Here is a 21082-nt window from a genome sequence, read left to right as displayed (position 1 = left end):
TAAATGGTTAAAAATCTGCTTGTTTGAACTATTTTTAGAATAATTGGATGTATAAGAGTTTTGGTTTCATCAGGCTTTTTTGCTAATGGGTCTCAGCCTGCAGGAATAACCAACTTAGAGCTCAATACACAGAGACCTTATTTGGCTCATTTACATAACAAGCATATATCAACTATTGAATATAATTCCTTCCTTCCTTCCTTCCTTCCCTCTCTCCCTCCCTCCTTCCTTCCTTCCTCCCTTCCTTCCCTCCCACCCTCCCTCCCTCCTTCATGACTTAAGAATAACACGAAAACCGCTGCCATGCCGAAGTCATACCTAATACCTTCTTTCCTTCTTTCTTTCTTCTTTCTTTCTTTCTTTTTTCTTCTTTCTCTTTCTCTCTCTTGTTTTTCTTTCTTCTTTCTTTCTTTTCTTTCTTTCTCTTTCTCTCTCTTGTTTCTTTCTTTCTTTCTTTCTTTCTTTCTTTCTTTCTCTCTCTGTCTCTTTCTGTGGAATAGTATTCCCTTATATGATTCACCACATTTTGTTTATCCATTCATCAGTTGATGACCATATAGATGTTTCCAGTATTTGCTATTATAAATAATGGTGTTATGACCATTCACAAACAAGTCTTTTTTTTTTTTTTTTTTTTGAGATATGTTTTCATTTCTCTAGGGTGATTCCTGGGAGTGGCATAGCTAGGTCATATTAAAAGTTCATATTTACCTTTAAAAGAAACAAACTTTTTCTAAGGCAGCTGTAAACATTTTACATTATTGTCAGCCATGTATGAGGGCTCTAGGCTCCTCACATTCTTGCCAGCATTTGTTATTGTCTTGTCTTATTGATTATAGCCATTCTAGTTCGTGCAAAGTAGTGTCTCATTGTGGTTTGAATTTGCATTTCCCTGACAACTAATGATGTTGAACATTTTTTACGTGCTTATCAGTGATTCATATATCTTCTTTGGTGACACATCTATTCAAATCTTTTGCCCATTTTTAAACTGAGCTGTTGTCTTTTTTATTTATTCTGTTATTCACTCTGGACACAAGCCTTTTATCAGATATATAATTTGAAAATATTTTCTCCTGGTTTATGACTTGTTTCATTTTCTTAATGATATCTTTTGAAGCACAAAATTGTTAATTTTGATGAAACCTGATTTCTCAATGTTTTCTTTTGTCGATCATGTTTTTGGTGTTGCATATAAAGAACTCTTGGTCTAATCCATGGTCACATCACAGGGATTTATTCCAGTTTTTAATTTCTAGAAGTTTTATAATTTTAGTTTTAAATCTATGTCTATGATCCATTTTGAATTCATTTTATGTGTATGGTGTGAAGTAAGGGTCTAAATTCATCTTTCTGCACATGGATATTCAATTGTCCCAGTACCATTTGTTGAAAAGATTATTCTTCCCCCATTGACTGTCTTGGAATCTTTGTTGAAAATCTATTGACCATAACTATTTTTATTTGAGTTGATTTCTAATCTCAATTCTGTTTAATTTAAATATATATATATATATATATATATATATATATATCTCCTTATGCCAGTGTCAAACTATCTTGATTACTATAGCTTTATAGTAAATTTTGAAGTGAAAGCTTTTATTCTTTTTCAAAATTGGTTTGGCTATTCTGGGACTTTTTGCCTTTTTAAGATCAGTCTTGTCACTTTCTGGAATTTTATTTTATTTTAAAGTTTATTTATTTCTTTTGAGACAGAGAGAGAGAGAGAGAGCACGAGCCATCGAGGGGCAGAGAAAGGGGGAGAGAGAATCCCAAGCAGGCTCTGTGCTGACAGCTTGTGAGGTCATGGCCTGAGCTACAATCAAGAGTCAGATGCTGAAGTGTCTGAGTCACCCAGGCACCCCAAGTTCTGGAATTTTAATAGAGAGTATGTTGAAGCTAAAGATTAATATGGGCTACATAGAACATTGTTAATAATTAAATGCACCACATGGGCAAATAAAGATAATGTGGCATAAACAAAGTTAAAACCACAGCCTTTTGAGCCAAGAAGAAAAAATATCTAATTAATAAATTGAGACCATGCAACTAGAAAAAAAATAAAGGTTAATTATGGGGATAACCGATTAAAATTTTTTTCCAATCCACTAATGTGTAATGTTTCTCATATATTCAGATTTTCTTTAACTTCTCTCCATAACGGTTTATAATTTTCAGTACACATGTCCGCAAGTCTTACACTGTATTGATAAATCCATTCCTAAATATTTTATCCTTTTTGATACTATTATGAATGATATTGCTTTCTTCATTTCGTTTGGTGGATTGTTGGTAATTACTATGTAGTAATTGATTTTTGCATACTGAGTTTTTTAGATTTAAATTTTAGTTAGCCAACATAGAGTACAATATTGGTTTTAGGAACAGAATTCAGTGAGTCACCACCTACATACAATACCCAGTGCTCATCACAAGTGCCCTTCTTGATATCCATCACCCATCTAGCCCATCACCCACCTCCCGCCCTCCATCAACCCTCAGTTTGTTCTGTATCATTAAGAGTCTCTTGTGCTTTGTTTCTCTCCTCTCCCCCTCTTCTCATATGTTCATCTGTTTTGTTTCTTAAATTCCACATATGAGTTAAATCATCTGTCTGACACTGTCTTCCTCTGCTTATCTCGCTTAGCATAATATTTTCTAGCACCATCCACGTCATTGCAAATGGCAAGGTTTCATTCTTTTTGATGACTGAGTAATATTCCACTGTGTGTGTGTGTGTGTGTGTGTGTGTGTGTATCACATCTTTATCCATTCATCAGTCATTGGACATTTGCGCTCTCTCCATAGTTTGGTTATTGTTGATAATGCTGCTATAAACATTGGGGTGCATGTACCCGTTTGAATCTGTATTTTTGTACCCTTAGGGTAAATAGCTAATAGTGCAGTTGCTGGATCATAGGGTAGTTCTATTTTCAGTTTTTTGAGGAACCTCCATACTGTTCTCCAGAGTGGCTGCATTAGTTTGCATTCCCACTAATGGTGCAAGAGGGTTCCCGTTTCGCCGCATCCTTGCCAACACCTGTCGTTTCTTGTGTTGTTAATTTTAGCCATTCTGACTGGTATGAGATGGTATAGTATCATGGTTTTGATTTGTATTTCCCTGATAGTGATGTTGAGCGTCTTTTCATGTGCCTATTAGCCACATGGATATCTTCTTTGGAAAAGTATCTATTCATGTCATCTGCTCATTTCTTAATTGGATTATTTGTTTTTTGGGTATTGAGTTTGATAAGTTCTTTATAAAATTTGGGTACTAACCCTTTATCAAATATGTCATTTGCAAATATCTTCTCCCATTCTGTAGGCTGCCTTTTAGTTTAGTGGATTGTTTCCTTCACTGTGCAGAAGCTTCTTATCTTCATGAAATCCCTATAGTTCGTGTTTGCTTCTGTCTCCCTTGCCTTTAGTGATGTGTCTAATAAGAAGTTGCTCCAGCCGATGTCAGAGAGGTTGCTGCCTGTGTTCTCCTTTAGGATTTTGATGGCTTCCTGACTCACATTTAGATCTTTCATCCATTTTGAATTTATTTTTGTGTAAAGTGGTCCAGTTTCATTCTTCTGCATGTCGCTGTCCAGTTTTCCCAACATCATTTGTTGAAGAGACTGTCTTTTTTCCATTGGATATTTTTTCCTGCTTTGTCAAAGATTGGTTGACCACATAGTTGTAGGTTATGTATTGATTTTATATTCGGTGACCTTGCTGTACTCATATATTAATTACAGTAAAAATGAAATTGTATGGATTCCTTAGGATTTTCTCCATACAGGATCATGTAATCTGTAAATAAAGACCCTTTTACTTCTTCCTTTTAATCTGAATGGTTTTAATTAAACACTTTTGCCTTACTACACTAGCTAAAAGCTCTAGCCTAATGTTAAGTAAGAAGTGGCAAGAGAGGACATCCTTGCTTTGTTCCTGATCTTGAGGGAAGTGCATTAAGTTTTTCACCAATAACTATGAAATTTAGCTGTAAGGTTTTCAGAGATGCTCTTTACCAGGTTGAAGAAGTTCCCTTCTATTCCTAGTTTGTTTGACAGTATTTTACTAGAATGGGTGTTAGATTTTGCTAAATACTTCTTCTGCATCCACTGGGTTAATCATGTGGCTTTTGTGCTTTATTCTATTAATGTGGTGCTTTACATCAATTAATGTTTGGATGTTAAACCAATCTGGAATTACTGAGAGAAATCCTACATGGTCATGGTGCATAGTTCTTTTAATATGTTTCTAGATTCATTTTCTTAATATTTTGTCGAAGATTTTTGCATCTATATTCATGAAGACATTATTCTGTAGCTTCAGTTTCTTGTGATATCTTTCACTTTGGCATCAGGGTAACGGTGCCTTCGCACAATGATTTGGGAAGTGTTTCCATTCCCTGTATTTTCTGGGTGGGTTTCAGAATTATTGGTATTATTTATTATTTAAATATTTGATAAAATTCACTAATGAAGGCATCTGGATCTGGAGGTTTTTGTGTGTGAGGGGAGAGAATTTTTAATTAGCAATTTAATTTCTTTTTTGTTGTTGTTGTCACAGGTCTATTCATATTTTAAAATTTCTTCCTGAGTCCATTTTGATAATTTGTGTTCTTCCAGGAATTTGTCAATTGCACTTATGTTGTCTAATTTGTTGCCGTAATGTTGTTATACTAATCTGTTATAATTATTTTAATTTCTGTAGGGTAGGTAGTGATAGCCTCTCTTTCACACCAAGGATTTTTGCCATTTGTATCTTCTTTTTTTTCTTGGTCAATCTAACTAAACCTTTGTCAATTTTGTTTATCTTTCCAAAGAATCTAGTTTTGGTTTCATTGATTTTTCAGTGTTACTTTATTTTTTGTTTTGTTGATGTCCAAGTATAATTTTTCTTTGTTTTTCTGTTTGATTTAGGGTTAGTTTGTTTCCTTTTTCTTGTTTCTTAAGATGGAAATGAAAATTTTTGATTTGATATCTCTCTTCTTTTTTAATACATTTAAGCATTTAAAGCTATACTTTTTCCTGTTAGCTCTGCTTTAGCTGCATCCCATAAATTGTTGATATGTTTTAATTTTCATTCATTTAAAAATATTTTCCAACTTCGCTTGTGAATTTTTTCTTTGACTCATTGGTTATTTTGTAGTGTGTTATTTAATTTCCAAGTATTTGTGGATTTCTCAATTTTATTTCTATTGCTGATTTCTGATTTATTTCCTTGTGATTGGAATTTTTACCCCCTAACGCCTTCAATATGTCCTTCCACTGCCCTCTGGCCTCCACTGGTTTTAATATTTTTATTTATTTTATTTTTATTTTTATTTTTTCAATATATGAAGTTTATTGCCAAGTTGGTTTCCATACAACACCCAGTGCTCATCCCAAAAGGTGCCCTCCTCAATACCCTTCACCCACCCTCCCTTCCCTCCCACCCCCCATCAACCCTCAGTTTGTTCTCAGTTCCATTGGTTTTAATAAAGAGTTAATTCTTAATTCTCTTTATGTGTAATGAGTCATTTTCCTCTTTGGTACATTCAAGTTTGTCTTTAACTTTCACCAGTTTGTATACGATTTAGGTGTGGATTTGTATTTAGATGTAGATCTATTTATATTAATTTTATTTAGAGTTCTTAGATCTTCTAGAATCTGTAGATTAATGTTTTCTCATCAAATTTGGGGATTTTCTGGCCATTATTTTTCAAATATTTTTATGTTCATTCTCTCACTTCTCTCCCTCTGAGGTTACAATTACATACATGTATTTTGGTATGCCTGATGGAGTCCTGATGGAGCTCTTTAAAGTTTCTCTGCCCCCTCCTCCTTCTCCTTCCTCTGTTCTTCAGAGTGGATAATTTCTATTGATTTATATCCAAGGTCATGGACTCTTTATTATGCTATCTCAAATAAGACATTGAGCCCCTCTAGTGAAAATTCCATTTCACTTACTTTACTTTTCAATTCTAGGTTTCCCATTTGGTTCTTCTAAAATATAATTTCTTAATTTTTTTTAAGTTTATTTATTTTGAGAGAAAGAGAGAGAGCGAGCAGGGGAGGGGCAGAGAGAGAGAGAGAGAGAGGGAGAGAATACCAAGCAGGCTCTGCACTATGAGCACAGAGGCTGATGTGGAACTCAAACTCATGAACTGTGAGATCATGACCTGAGCTGAAACCGAGAGTCAGACACTTAACCTACTGCGCCACCCAGGTGCCCCTTAAAATATAATTTCTATCTGGATGTTTATATTCTGTATTTGATAAGTCATTGGGCATATTTTGCCCTAATTTTTTTAAGTTTATTTATTTATTTTGAGAGAGAGAGAACATGTGCAAGAGAGAGAAAGTGGAAGGGGCAGAGAGAGAGAGAGAGAGAATCCCAGTGCAGAGTCCATCGCAGGACTTGAACTCACAAACTGTGAGATCATGACCTAAGCTGAAACCAACGGTCAGACGCTTAACCAACTGAGCCATCCAGGCACCCCTTACCTTAATTTTTAAAGTGCAATTTCTTTTAGGTGTTGAATATATTTTGACCAACCACTTTGAAATTGTTTCCACCGTCTTAGAGGACCTCTCAGAGACAGTTTCTATTGATTGCTTTTCCTATTTTCCTGTTTCTCTGGATGTTCTGTAATTTTTTTTTGGAAGCTAGACATTTTAGATAATACATTATAGTAGCTCTGGAGTCTCACTCCCTCTCTTGGGAGTTGCTGTTATTGCTATTTTGTTTTGTTTTGTTTTGTTTATTGACTTGCCTGGACTTATTCTGTAGAGTATCTCCTTACTTCAGTATTGATAGCTGATATCTTTTTTGTTCTTGTTTTTATTTCGAAGTTTGGCTTCCTACCATTCACCCTCAGTTCAGCACAGCTCACTAACTGGTCCGAAGTTGGGCACCAACACATTGAGCCACCAAGCCTTCTGCCCTTTGCTAATGGATCTCTTCATGGATTGGGGAAGATATTTAAAGGCCAGGCATTTTATAAATCTGCTCCTGTCTTTACTCTCTACTGAGCCTGTTTGTGCCTTCTCTGCGTGTCCACAAAGTCTCACATTCATCTGGGGATGTGTACTTAGCTGGGGGCTTCTCCACTCTCTACTGAGCTTGTACTCAGCCTTGAGCGTGATTACAGCCTCTCAGACCTCTAGGAATAGCTTGGAGCTTTCCTAGGCCCACTATGCCTGTTTTGTTCCCTATGTGTCCCTGTCAAATTTCTGCCTGGGCTTCCAGTCTATTGTTTGTCCCAACCAGTATCACAGCCTCAGAATACCTGTGATACTGGCCTTCCCCAGATGTTTGATAATGCAATCCCTACGGTTTCCCATGATTTCTGAGGGTGTAGGATTTTTTTCCACGCTCCACTCCAAATCAGGTCTGCCTCCTCTGGAAGAAAAATCTGTTGTTTTTCACAGCTTGCCCTGCCCTGGTAGACCTACTATACTGATGGAACTGAGGGGATAATGGGAAGAGCCCCAGGCTAAAACACCCTAGGGTCCAGCCATCCTTAGCCAAGTTTCAGTAGGTTTCCTTGAATAAACACTTCTCATTTTTTTGCGTGTCTTTGGTCAGTCTCCAGTGTCTCAAAGTTGTTTTTGATAATTTTGTCCAGCTTTACAGTTGTCTGGCGGGAGAAAGAATTTGCAGAGCTTCTCTCTGCCGATCTGGAAACCCCACCTCCTCAATATAATTTTGGGTCATCATCTTTCTATTGGGCGCTGCTTTGCTGAGACTGCTGACTAGAGGCCCTGCCCTTTTCTTGCCAGGGGGTACCTCTAAGACACAGCTAAGCCGTCAAACTCCCCTGATTCAAATATTAAATTTTGACAGGAGAGATACAAAAACAGAAAAAGCTTATATACTCCATTCATTTTAGCCCCACCCTGACAAGATTCCCAATGATCTCCTGCTACCTATGTTTCCAGAGCTCCCCGGTTCCCACCATGTACAAAGCCTCGTTCTCTGGCCTTTTATCAATTGTGGAAGAACCTCTGTGTCCATCCAAAAAATACCCTTCCCGCTCAAGTTAGCCAGAGCCTGTTTCTGTTGCGTGCAAACAAAGAACCTGACTGATACGGCTTTTCAAAGGATGTGCAAAAGGGAATCTTCTAAAGACTCCAGATAAGAGGCCAATTATTCACTTGACAGTTTTCAGGACTGCTGCAACACACACATGTCTGTGGGAAGCTCCTGAGCCGGCAGTGTGCTGTGTGTCTGATGAGATCCCACTGGAGGGGCCAAACCTGCACCTGTCACCATCCACAAAGAGGATCCAATTTTTATCCATTTCATCTGGAGAACCATCTGGGCTGGGAATAGCAGTAATAATAACAAATCATTGTCACCAGATTTCCTCATAGATAACACTTCTTTTTTGTTGCTCTTGTTAAAAATCAAGTTTTCGAGTCTGCCGGTGAATAAGCAGCCAGCAATCGTTTTAAAGGCTGTCCTGGGCTGTCGAGGGACTGGATCGGGACTGGGCCTAGGACCATGGCATAGAAGGACTTGGCTGCTGGTAGTCTTTTCTGGAGGGGCAGGAGGTTAGGAGGAAAACCCCAGAAGCTATGGTAGAAAGAAGTCATACTAAAAACTATGCCTGGAGTACTGGATAGACATGGGTTACTTACTAACATCATGTATGCATATTTAGGGTTTGTTTGGTGTGGGCCAGCATCAGGATGTGGGTGCTAAGTAGTCTGTGATTTCTTTTAGAGCTTCTCTATGTATTTTGAGAGAGAGAGAGAGAGAGCAAGTACAAGTGGGGCAGAGGCAGAGAGAACGAGAGACAGAATCGCAAGGAGACCCCATGCTCAGCGCAGAGCCTGATGCGGGGCTTGAACCCGTGAACTGTGAGATCATGACCTGAGCCCAAATCAAGAGTTGGATGCTTAACCAACTGAGCCACCCAGGCACCTCAGTAATCTGTAATGTTAAGTAGCATTAATAGAGATAGATTACCTTAAACAAGGGAGATGATTGTCCTTCTCTATTTCAAGTTTCTCAGAGCAAAGTTATGTCTTCATTTTGCCATCATATATTTAGCGTGCTACAGACTCATAAGAACACATCTAGAAGAATCAAGACGGCAAATTGACTTAAATTACCATGTGATGAACAATAGAAGGAACAGAAAGCATTTAGTACATGGAGGAGAAAATAAGGGGGTAGATATAGAGAATGGGAGGTATGATAGCTATTTTTAAAAACCTGCAGGTCTGACAGGTGAAAGAAGGATAAAATGTGTTCTCTCTGCCTCCAGTGACAGATCTGGGATCAATGGGCAGAAGCTACAGATAGACACATTTTAATTCCATATCCCTCTATGTGAAATACTTAAATATATTTTCCCAAACGTCACCTGAAAATGGGTTTTCACTTTATAATTCCAGTCAAATAATGTATTACTATGAAAACCAAAGCTATTAGTTTATAAAAGCTGACAATAATACATGGCAGGTAGGCTATGGCTATATGAATTGTGTGTGTGTGTGTGTGTGTGTGTGTGTACACATACATATGTAAGGTTTTTTTTTTACTTTTTTAAAAATTTAGCTTAGCAACTATACTACACATTATAACCTATAATAGCAAATGTTTGTTTCCTGTTTTAAAATTAATACAGTGTACAAACACTATTTATAAAAGAACGATGTGTGTTTTGAGCATTTATTTGCTTAAGGGTGTTTAAGAGTTTAAAACAATTTGCAGAACCGTGTATAAGAGCTTTGAGAAATGGAAGAAGATACATCAATAAAGCCTTAAAGGAGAGGAGAGATCAGATAGCTGACAGTGAAAGGCTAACAGTGAACCTGGAGGAAAAGTGTAGGAATTAACAGAAGAGGAAACAGCCTGACAATTGTCAGGAGGAGCAGAGAATAATCTGTCAGCTGTAATCAAGGCAGATGCACACAGCTTAGAAAATGTTAGAGCCATGTGCACTGATCTTGGACAGGGGTACCCTACTGTAACAATAATCGAAATGATCATCCATAGTCACAGGAGTAAGACTCAGGTCCACAGCTAGCTCATCCAACACCTTTGGGTGAATTAGAAAAAGTTCTCCTGCTGGGTAGATACAGCTCTGTAGGTGAATCACTCATAGAGTGGAACGTGGGCTAGACTTTACCCTTCTCATCCCCCTTCCGCTGAGCTTCTCCATGCAGGGAATAGCTGATTCCACAGACCTGGAGAGTCCTGACATGATCTGTTCCTATACTCTGAAACCTGAACTCCTCTGTATCTGAACTCCTCAAGGGCTGTGTTAGAAGAATGAGGTTATTCATTGTGTTTGGAATGGAATGGAGTATGTTACATTACATACAACTGGTAAGGATGAACTTTCACAGCTATCCAAACTTGAAAGGTAAAGCTTTAAAGGAAAGTGGATTCCCCACAATTAGAGGGGATCAAGCAAAAGTTGGGTCATCGGAAATAGAAAGCAGTCTAGTTACTACAACCAAGATCTCGAGTCTGAGTAGAATTAGGACAAAGCCAGTGGGGCTGTGCCAGGGATTTTCAAATGTGAGGGTGCATCAGAGCCTCCTGGAGGTTTCAAGCACATACTGCGGACCCCACACCCCCAGAGTTTCTGATCTAACAAGTTCCCAGGTCATGCTGATGATGCTGATCTTGCCCTGGACAGTCATTTGCAAATTTTAACGTGGGAACAAATCACTTGGAGACCTTGTTAAAATGCAGAATCCGATTCAGTGGGTCTGGATTGGGGCCTCAGAATCTGTATTCCCTGGACAAGTTTCCAGGTGCTGGCCCGGGGACGAGGATTTGAGTAGGAAGGGACTCAGACTGGTTCCAAGGCAGATGCTGAGCCTGAAGTCATGTGACAAATTATCTCAGCTGTAGAGACTAGAGGAGTGTCAGGCAGGGAGCCAGGTCATTCATTCATTCCAAAGATAGGAGCACCAGGTTCTGTGAAAGGTGCTGGGAACACAGCATTGAACGACCGAAATGCTTGCTTTCATGGAGTTCACATTCCAGAGAAGCAAAGTCACATTTACAGCTCATTCCCCAAAACTCAGAGGATTCTTCTTCTGGCTTCAATATTTCACATCACAGCTTATCCTGAGAAAGGAGAAGAAATATAAAGGACTGCAGAAAAGTAGAATAACTTAAAATACTTTTTTTCTTCCCATTTTATTTAAGAAGTATAAAATTTCTCAGGCTTGTGAATAAATTTGTTCAGAAAAGATGTTCATATATTTATGTATGCATACTCACTTTTGCTTTCTCCAAATAATTTCTAAGAAAATGCATCTTAACGCTACTGTCGCGTAGAGGTACAGACGTAGTTGAAACCTGGACGTTGACTTTTCAATTGGTATAGTTCAAAGGTATGGTTCAGGACAACGTTTGGAGGGTGCGCATGAGAATTTTCCATCACCTTCTACCTTCCTCCCCCAAAGTCTGGGTGAGTAGGAAGGAAACACCCAGCAGATTGGTAGTCTGAGGTAGTGTGGTAACCAAAAACATGGGTTCAAATCCTGTCTCATCACTTATGCATCATGTGACCTAGGTAAGTTACTTAAGGTCTCTGATCTTAATCCTTATCTGAAAAGGAGGAACCAAGTCTACTTTATAAGGTGGTTGAGCGAAAGAATGAAACAACATATGTAGGTCTCACTTAAGATAGTAAAGGCTCCATCAATAGTAACAATAGCAAGCTAGAGGTAGACCAGAAAGCCAATATAGTTCAGGGATATTTTTAAGAGACAGGCAAGCAATGTGGAGGGCTAGATATAGCCTAGGCTGCTAAGGTTCTCCTTGGCCAACTTTCCAGAAGGAGACTGGGGATACAATAGAGTAATTTTATTGGGATAAAAAGAAACATACCAACCAGATAATAAAGGACTGAGACTGAATGGGAGAGAGCTCCGTGGCTACAACTGAGTAGCCTTCCTTTCTAGGAGTAGGGTTAGCGGAATTCTGCAGTACATACGCAAGAACAGCTTTTAAATTTGTGATGCTTTTAAATATGCCTAAAATTACAACACCCAAAGCTGGAGAAGCTGCAATAAAGCTGCTACACCCATAAGTTTTCGGTGGCAAATTGGTATTATCTTTTAGGAAAGTAATTTGGCAGTGTGAATTAGAAGTTACAAAAATGCTCATCCTCCTTCACTTTCATACTCTTTCACTTGAAAATGTGTCCTAAAAAATTATCCAAAAGAAGGAAAATGAGGAAAGCGATTTTTATCTGTATTTGAGAAAACAAAGAGGAAGCAGCTATAGTAACTTTTATTTTTTATTGATGCAACTGACATCTAACATTGTGTAAGTTTAAGATACACAATGTATCGATCTGAAACGTATATTTTAGTATGACTACCACAGTAGCATTAGCCAACACCATCATCATGTGACATAATTGTTATTTCCTTTTTGTGATGAGAACATTTAAGATCTAATCTTTTAGTAACTGTCAATTACATAATACAGTATGTAACTATAGTATTGTTAACTATAATGACACTGCTGTACTTTAGATCTCCAGAATGTATTTATTTTCTGACTGCAAATTTCTACCCTTTGACCAACAACTCCCCAACTCCCCCAAACCCCCATACCCTGGTAACTGCCATTTTACTCTCTGTTTCTGTAAGTTTGCTGTTTTTAGATTTTTAGGTCATATAAATGATATCATGTAGTGTTTTTCTCTCTGACTTATCTCGGGGTAATACCTTCAAGTCCATCCACAGTATCGCAAATGGCACGATTTCCTTCTTTTTCATAGCTGAATAATATTCCATTGCATATATATGCCACTTTCTATATCCATTCTTTGTCTGTTCATCCACTGATGAACATTTAGGTGGTATCCATGTTTTGGCTATTATGAACAATGCTGCAATAAACATGGGAATGCTGGTATCTTTTTGAGATCCTATTTTCACTTCCTTTGGATATATACCCAGAAGTGGATTGTTGGATCACAGGGTAATTCTATTTTTAATTTTTTGAGGAACCTCCATACTGTTTTCCACAGTGGCTGCACCAATTTGTATTCCCACCTACGGTGCACTTTTCTTTTTAGTCAGATTCAGTCCCACTTGCTAGTTTTTGCTATTGTTGCTTGTGTTTTTGATATCATATCCAAAAAACTATTGCCAAGACCAATATCAAGGAGCTTTATCCCTGTATTTTCACCTAGGAGTTTTATGCTTTTGGGTCTTATATTTACATCTTTAATCCATTTTTGAGCTAATTTTTGTGAGTAGTGTTAGGGGTCCAATTTCATTCTTCTGCATGAGGTTATCTGGCTTTCCCACCACAATTTATTGAAGAGACCATCCTTTCCCCATTGAGTCTTCTTGGCTCCCTTGTCAAATATTAGTTGACCCAATCTTTGCAGATAGTTTCTGGGCTCGTGATTCTGTTCCATCGGTCTATGTGTGTATTTTTATGCCAGTACCATAATGTTTTGATTATTATATAACTTTGTGGCATAATTTAAGATCAGGAAATGTGATCCCTCCAGCTTTGCTCCTCTTTTTCAGGACTTCATGGCTATTAGGAGTCTTTTGTGGTTCCACACAAATTATAAGATGGTTTTTTGTATTATGTGAAAAATGCCATTGGAATTTTGAAAAGGATTACACTGAATTTGTAGATGGCTTTGGGTAGTCCATTCTTTTCTGTAATAAACAGCCTGTGTTTGCAGCTGGGTACCTTTCTCATTCTGCTTTCTTCCTACAGAAGGTTGGAGATTCAGAGGCCTTTTTTTCATTTTGTGCTGCTTCTGACTCTTTCGGTCAAGATGGCATTGCTTTGGTCAATAAAATTCGTTTGAAAAATGTCTGGTTTTTGTGAATCTTATTAGAGCTCTCTTCATTAGACAAAACCCACAAAAGGTCTTTGAGACTGACCCTTCTCTATCTTAGACTGCCTGTAAGGCTGCTAAGGGTAATATCCCAAAGAGCCCAGAAGCTCTATTATTTAAGAGGTATGATCTACAAAGCAGGACTTGAAGATCCTCAGACACTTTTTTTCTGGTTGACAATGTCTATGAGATGCTGCCTTGAATCCTTCTGAAGTCTTTAAAAACATGTTTTAAAGTGACCCCTCTGACGTCATTTTTACCCTATGATCACATTTTCTTAAAAATCTTTTTCCAAGGCTCTTTCTTACTTTAAGAACCCTTTGCTGGCTCAAAATATTCTCTTGGGCCCTTTGTATTTCTTCTAAATTCTCCCTGAAAACTGAATGGTTGGTTCTTCAGCTTATCTGTTTATATCTCTTTGCTCTCATTTTATTATAGGCAGTCCAACAAAGGCGGGTGGGATCTTAAGCCTTCTGCCTGGAAGTTTTCTTAGCTCAACTGCAGAGTTTACTGAATGCATTTTCTAATTATTGCAGGTGATAGTTTTGCTGGACCTTCCACCATTACACAACACTGGTCTTCAGCTTCTTGTAACATTTTCCTCACTTTCCTTTAAGCTCTCACTGACGTACTTCTCAAGGTCCTTCCAGCCCTTACCTCTTGCCCAGTGTCAAAGTCAGCACCACACGTTTTAGGTTTTTGTTACAACAACCCCTCATCTCCAGGTACCAAAATTAATTTTGGTTAATATGGCTGCATGGGAAATTGCCTCCAAACTTACCAGTTTAAACGAACCATTTAATTTTTCTCAAAAATTTGTGCATCAGAAACTTGAAAAGGGCGCAGTTGAACAGTTCTTGCTTGGAATTACTCATGCAGTTGCAGGAAGATATCAGCTGGGGCTGCAAACATCTGATGATTTGGCTGGACGTCCAAGATGGCTCATTCATACGGTGAGGAGTTGACACTCGTGTCAGCTGCGAGCACATCAGGGTCATCAACCAGTTTGTACACATGGCCTCTCCAGCATGGTTGTCTCAGGATACTTGGCCTTCTTACATGGTGCTAGTTTCCCCTAGGACCAACATCCCCAAAGAACCAGGCAACAGCTGAACCCCCCCTCCCCTCCCAAAGAACCAGGGCCCCATCTGAGCCAGTTCTGGATGTTACAGCATCACTCCTGCTGCCCTCTAATGGCTACAAGGAGGTCGCTAAAGTCACCCCAGATACGAGGGGAGGAAACACAGTGCCACCTCTCAACAGAGGAATGACAAAGAATTTGCAGGTATGTTTTAAAAACTGCCACACAACACATTAAATTCTCTAAGATCAAATACAAAAGGCAGAATCTAGGATTGTGTGCATACTGCGATTGAAGTGAGACACAAGGAATAGGCACGTGGAAAACACTGGAAATATGTGCAAAAATTATTCCAATTATTCTGTTGTTAAGGATGATTTTCTCCATTTATTTTATAGTAAGAAGGAAAGACAAGAAAACAACATATGCGACCTATTTCTAAGTGATTTTATATTTTTGCTTTCTAGCCTCTCCCATTTTCCTCATAGTTTACACTTGGGGTCACCATGAACAGTGAGGGTGAGAGGGGGCACTGACAGGGGGACTGGTTGGACAGGGAGGCAGCACTGACTGTGGTGGGAACAGACTGAGCAGTGGTTGACTTGCCTTTATATGACACTTCCAGGACTACCTAATTTAGGGCCAGGAAGGAGTGCACCCACAGCTCTTATCTTCTTGGATACAGGCTCAAGAGCTCCCAAGGTAGGTTAATACATTCCATTACAATGAAATTCTGTCTCCCTCACGAAATAACTAACAGGAGAAATAAATCAAATAATGAAACTGAAAAGTGGTACAAACCTGTGCCTGCTTTCAGCCACCCAACCAGTGCAGAGTCAAAGGCCACCTGTGTGTTGTACACCACAGCACATCTTGCTCCCCACATTCTGATATCCAGAGAGCTTTCTTGATCTGTTTTTGCTCACACAGCAGGGCCTAAACCACAGTATAGGTGGAAGAACTATTGTGAACTGAACTGTGTACTCCAAAAATTTGTATGTTGAAGCCATAACCCCCAGTGTGACAGTATTCAGAGACAGGGCCTATAATGAAATAATTAAGGTTCGATGAGGTCATCAGGGTGGGGCCCTAGTCCCACAGGACTGATGTCCTTATAAGCAGAGAAGACACAAGACAGCTCACTCTTTCAGTGCACACACAGAGGGAAGGCCATTTGAAGACACAGAGGGAAGGTGGCCATTTGCAAGCCAGGAAGAGGGGCCTCAGGAGTAATCCAACCTTCCCCTTGATCTTGGGACTTTCCAGCCCCCAGAACCATGTGACAATAAAATATCTGTTGTTTAGATCACCCAGTCTGTAGTGCTTTGTTATGGCGGCCAGAGCAGACGAATACTAGGCCCTTCAACTTGGCTTCTGGAGTCCTTTTGATATGTCCCCATCATTAGTTGAGTACTTTCTGGTACAACGTGATGTTTTAGGTCATCTAATGTCCTCCGTGCCTGTGGGAGGCAGAATAATGCCACCCATCCCAAAGATGTCCATATCTTAATTCTCCAAACCATGAATATCTTACCTTGAAGGCAATAAGCCCAATATGTAGGCCACCATATACAACTGTTTTCCAGGAGAACAAAGAACAAATTTTGAAGCACACACATTTGTAATTTTTCCTGATGCGAGAAATACTGAAAATGAACTTAACCGAAACTTAAGAAAATGAGGAGCTCTTTCAAGGATAAGGGTGGGGCAGTTCTTACCCCCTCTGCACAGGACAGGCAAGTGGAAATGGTCCAGGATGGACTTGGGTGGGTAGTAAGGAGAAATGGAGGGCTTACACAATTGGAACAAGCCAGGCATGAACCGAACACTATTCTTTGAGGGAAAACTTAGAACACATAAACCAATTCCCAGCAGTTCCAATGCGTCTGCCACAAAGGCACAGATCTAGGAGCTGAGGGGAAGACGAGAATGCTTGAGACACAGTTCCTGTCCTCAAGGAACTTATAATCTAGGGATAGATTCTCATCTCCGTGTGCAACCAGAGACATCACCTAGTATATACAAGGACATTATTCTGGTATTGGCAAGTAAACCAGATGACTCAGTAATCCAAGTGATGCACCGATTTAAAAGATAGAAAGCAGAAAGACACGGCAGTGAGAAATCGGATCGGAAAAGACCACCCCACATGGAGCTTTATTTATCACAGCTGAAAGAAGGCTGGTACAAAAGAAACTGCAGAATAGGACAGATCAAGGTCTTGTGAAACCACTTGGCTTTTGTGATCATCCCACCTATGTTTGCTGACCTTATAGTGTTCGCAGGAGCGTGGCAACTGAAGAACTCAAGAACACGAATGCCTGAAGCCACGTGGCAAGAACTCAAGCCACGAATGCGTGGCTGACGCTGCTGTCTTGACATTACCATAAGATAGTGAAGAAATTACCTGGACGATTTCACAAGCATTCTGCTAGTGTGTCCTCTTCTAAGCTTCTCATTGTTGACTTATTCCATATGAAACCCACCAGAGGTCTTCATGCTTAATGTCCTGTTTAAGTCATGAGTGCCATATGCCTTTTGCACCTTTGTAACTTATTGACAATTGAAATTTTTAAGAACTCTTAGATCCACATAGGAAACGTGTTTGTGTAGTGGCTAAAGCTCAGGTTTTAGAGTGATCGTCCCCGTACAAGGCCTTAGAAGCTTTACAGGCTATGTGAGCTTCATTGAGTTACTAAACTTTTCTGGACCTCAGTTTCTTTTCTGTAAAATGGGAATGACAGTATAACAAACACACTCATGGTAAGCGGGGTCTGTACCTGGCTGACTCCGGGTCCGATTCCTTTGCAGGATGCTCAGGCCCTTCCAGAGAGACTGACTGAATCCAGTGAAGTTTCACCTTGGCTGAGCTATCAGTCTTCTCGCAGGCCCTAGAGCTGGGTGAGAAAACCCTTTCTTCCTTGTAGTGGAGCTAGGCGGAGTCAGCCTTGCCTAAACTCTAACACGTGGTAACATCTGGGGCCTTTCTAATGGCAGCTGAGTGAAGCTCATCCAAGCCACAAAGCAGCCAAAAGAGTACATGTCCACGAAACTGACCTGCTGGGACTCCAAGATGGGTCTGGGGCCCATCAGAGCTATAAACTTTTGTTTGTACTTTGCTTTCCTGTCATTATTGCCTCACCTACACTAGGCCTCATTAAAAGTGACATCCCGATTTCTGATCCCCTGTGGAAACCGAATGGAAGTGGCTGCTTACTTTGGGGATTTGGTGGACACAAGAAGGGGAGCCCTCGCTTCCTTAAGGTCAGCTGGCAGCGGCAGTGGTGTCACCAGCAGAGGATCACGGGGGGGGGGGGGTAAAGGCACTGAATGGTGGCATGATGAAGAGGTCTGAATGGCAAAATCCGAGAGTCTGTGCCCAAGCACATGGGAGAAGGCAGCCCAAGGACTGAAATAGGCGGAAAATGCTGTGATGAAATGGAGGAGTATTTTCTGCAACTAAGTAGGCAGGGTCATGGAAACAGTCCCTTGGGTCACCAGCCCAACACCTTCCTTTGATAGAATACACACATACCTCTACCTAGTCAGTGGTGATGCTCACTGTATTTAACCACTGTGCTACTGTATTGACGAGGACCAGTTCAAAAGGATGTAGCTGGCCCTGGTGCTGAAGCTTCCAACTGTAGACGAAAGTCGCCGGTGACTTGGAAAGGCTATAGAACACTTTTACAAAAGAGACAAGGGGGCAATTGGGTTGTCCGTGATTTTCCCAACAAACCACAGATTCATTCCTGAGGCCAGTAGAATTTTCAACACCAATGTTTCTGAATTCTGAATTTTGATGCTGACATTCTTTCTAGAGAACAGAGGGAATCAGATTTTCTGGATGTCCTGCTGTCAGGAATTAACCCTCTAGTTGCAGGGCACCAGGGAAGTCGGTGAAGCCCCAGAGGAGGGAATGGGTAGCTGCCGGTAATAAGAGGAAAATAGAGGACTTAGGTCAATGTCTATTTACCAAGTAGCATGAAAATACTCCAAAGTTTTGAAAACCAGGGCAGCTGGGTACTGATGCACACCAGTCTTACACACACGAAATCCATATACAACGGACGTGTCCCCACCCTGATGTCGTTTCGTGACAGTATTTAGATAGCAAGCTGAGGCTCTGCCCGCCCCCCCCCCCGACTTTAGCTGGGGATGGGATAGGTGAGCAACCATGCTTCAATTTAGGCTGCTTCCCATGCTCGGACATGGGAGGGACATACCTTGCTCCACAGGCAGGGAAGCTACATGAGTGAGACCCTGGGCTACTGCCCCTTCCCCTTGAGTTTCCAAAGAGAAGCAGGTCCACATGCCCCAATTCCCATTTTAGGGCTGTACTCTTCCTTGCCTAAAAATAAAAGGTTGACTTATTTTTAACTTTAGCTCTTCTGCTTCTGGGCCTGCATGAATGCGAGTTGATTCGTAGCTGGCAAAATGAAACTATTTCCATGACCACAGAAACCCACTCAAGGTCCCGACAAATCCAACCCACACCCTCCTGCTCCCAATCAATAAGGCTGACTCAGTTTCCTGCTGACTCACAGCAGCCCTGGCCCTACCAGTCAGCTGGTTCCACAGGTTACAAGTGGCATGAGGCAGAACACAAGGTCCCTGGGAATCAGAACATCACACAGGGCCACTACGAGAGACTCAGAAGGAGTCCTCGGACTGCTTGCACTGTCCTCATGGCCTAGACCTCCTTGCTAGGTTGAGCATTTCCAGGGTGCTCTCTGGAATGAGAGCTTGAACAAGAGTGGCAAGTGCCAGGCCAGCTGGAAGCACAGGGCTGAGATTGCTTCTGAGCCAAAGGCCTCCCAACTCCTCATCCGTTACTCGAAATCAAATACCTTGGGATTTTCATGCAACCTAATGGTCAGCTATTTAGAAAAACTGGATTCTAGATGAAATCCCCAGTCACTCTGGAAGAACATAAACTCTATTGCTGGTGATGTGGAAGGGCTCTAACGTGCTTTACATAAAGGGGAGAAGGGATAATTAGGTTGTCCATGATTTTCCCAATAAACCACGGATTCCTTACTGCGGTGACTGATAGAATTCTCAACACTAATCTCTTTTAATTCTGGGTTTTGACGCTGGGGTTCTTTCGAGAGAGCAGAAAGAATCAGATCTTCTTAAAGGAATATATTCTCGGCTTAAGATCAACCTTTTTACACCCACTCTAGTGAATCTCCTTGCACAATTAACGACACTCATTCCTGCTGACAAAAAGGGTTGATGATCTTCTAATAAAAACATCCAATGGCAAGATGATGGAACAAAATACTTTATCTTCTCATAATTCTTAATTTTAGTAAAATCCGCGGGCTCTGGGAGGAAGACTTACAAATGACAAGTAAATGGTTAGTTCCTCTTGGAGGCAGCAGCCAAGGAATTTCGATGACAATCTGTAACCATACAAGAGAAACACACCTTCAAAGGCACACTAAACTCCTGTCTCTCCATCCTCAAGATGACGTTTTTGAGTAACCCCAAACAACTGTGAAATTGTGATGGTTAAATATATGGGTCAGCTTGGCAGGACCACAGTGGCCAAATACATGGTCCCAACATTATTCTGGATGTTTCTGGGACAGTGTTTGTGGATGGGACTAACATTGAAACCAGTGGACCTTGAGTAAAACAGGTCGCCTTCCCTAAAGTAGGTGGGCCTCATCCACCAAAGACACCCCTCCAAGCAAGAGGGACTTCATCAGCAGGTGGTATTTAGACTTGGACCACAGCATTGGCTCTTCCCTGGTCTCCAGCCTGCAGTCCCATCCCACAAATTTTGTCACCTCTGTAATCACATGAGCCAATTACTTAAAATAAATTTCCTTCTATGTGTATACATATCCCATTGGTTCTTGTCTGGGGGATCCTAACTAATACCAATGTGTTTTCCTATTTCCCTAATTTGATTCCCTTCTTCTAGTCTTTTCACGGTCGTGGCTGAACAGCGGAATCACCAAGGGAGCTTTGAGAGACTCAGATGCCCGTGTCCCCCGACCACAGAACCTGATTTGATTGGCAAGGGCTGTAGCCTGGGCATCAAGGTTTTAAAAGCCTCCCAGATGATTCAAAAGTGCAATCATGGTTGAAAAACATTTTTCTATGTCCGTTGGTCAAAAAATCTAAGTAAGAACTGGGCTAAAGTCTTCAACTATCTTATT

Source organism: Lynx canadensis, chromosome B1 (assembly GCF_007474595.2).
Source record: "Lynx canadensis isolate LIC74 chromosome B1, mLynCan4.pri.v2, whole genome shotgun sequence".
Classification (NCBI taxonomy): domain Eukaryota; kingdom Metazoa; phylum Chordata; class Mammalia; order Carnivora; family Felidae; genus Lynx; species Lynx canadensis.
The sequence above is the reverse complement of the archived record's forward strand: the minus strand, read 5'-3'. Positions refer to the sequence as shown.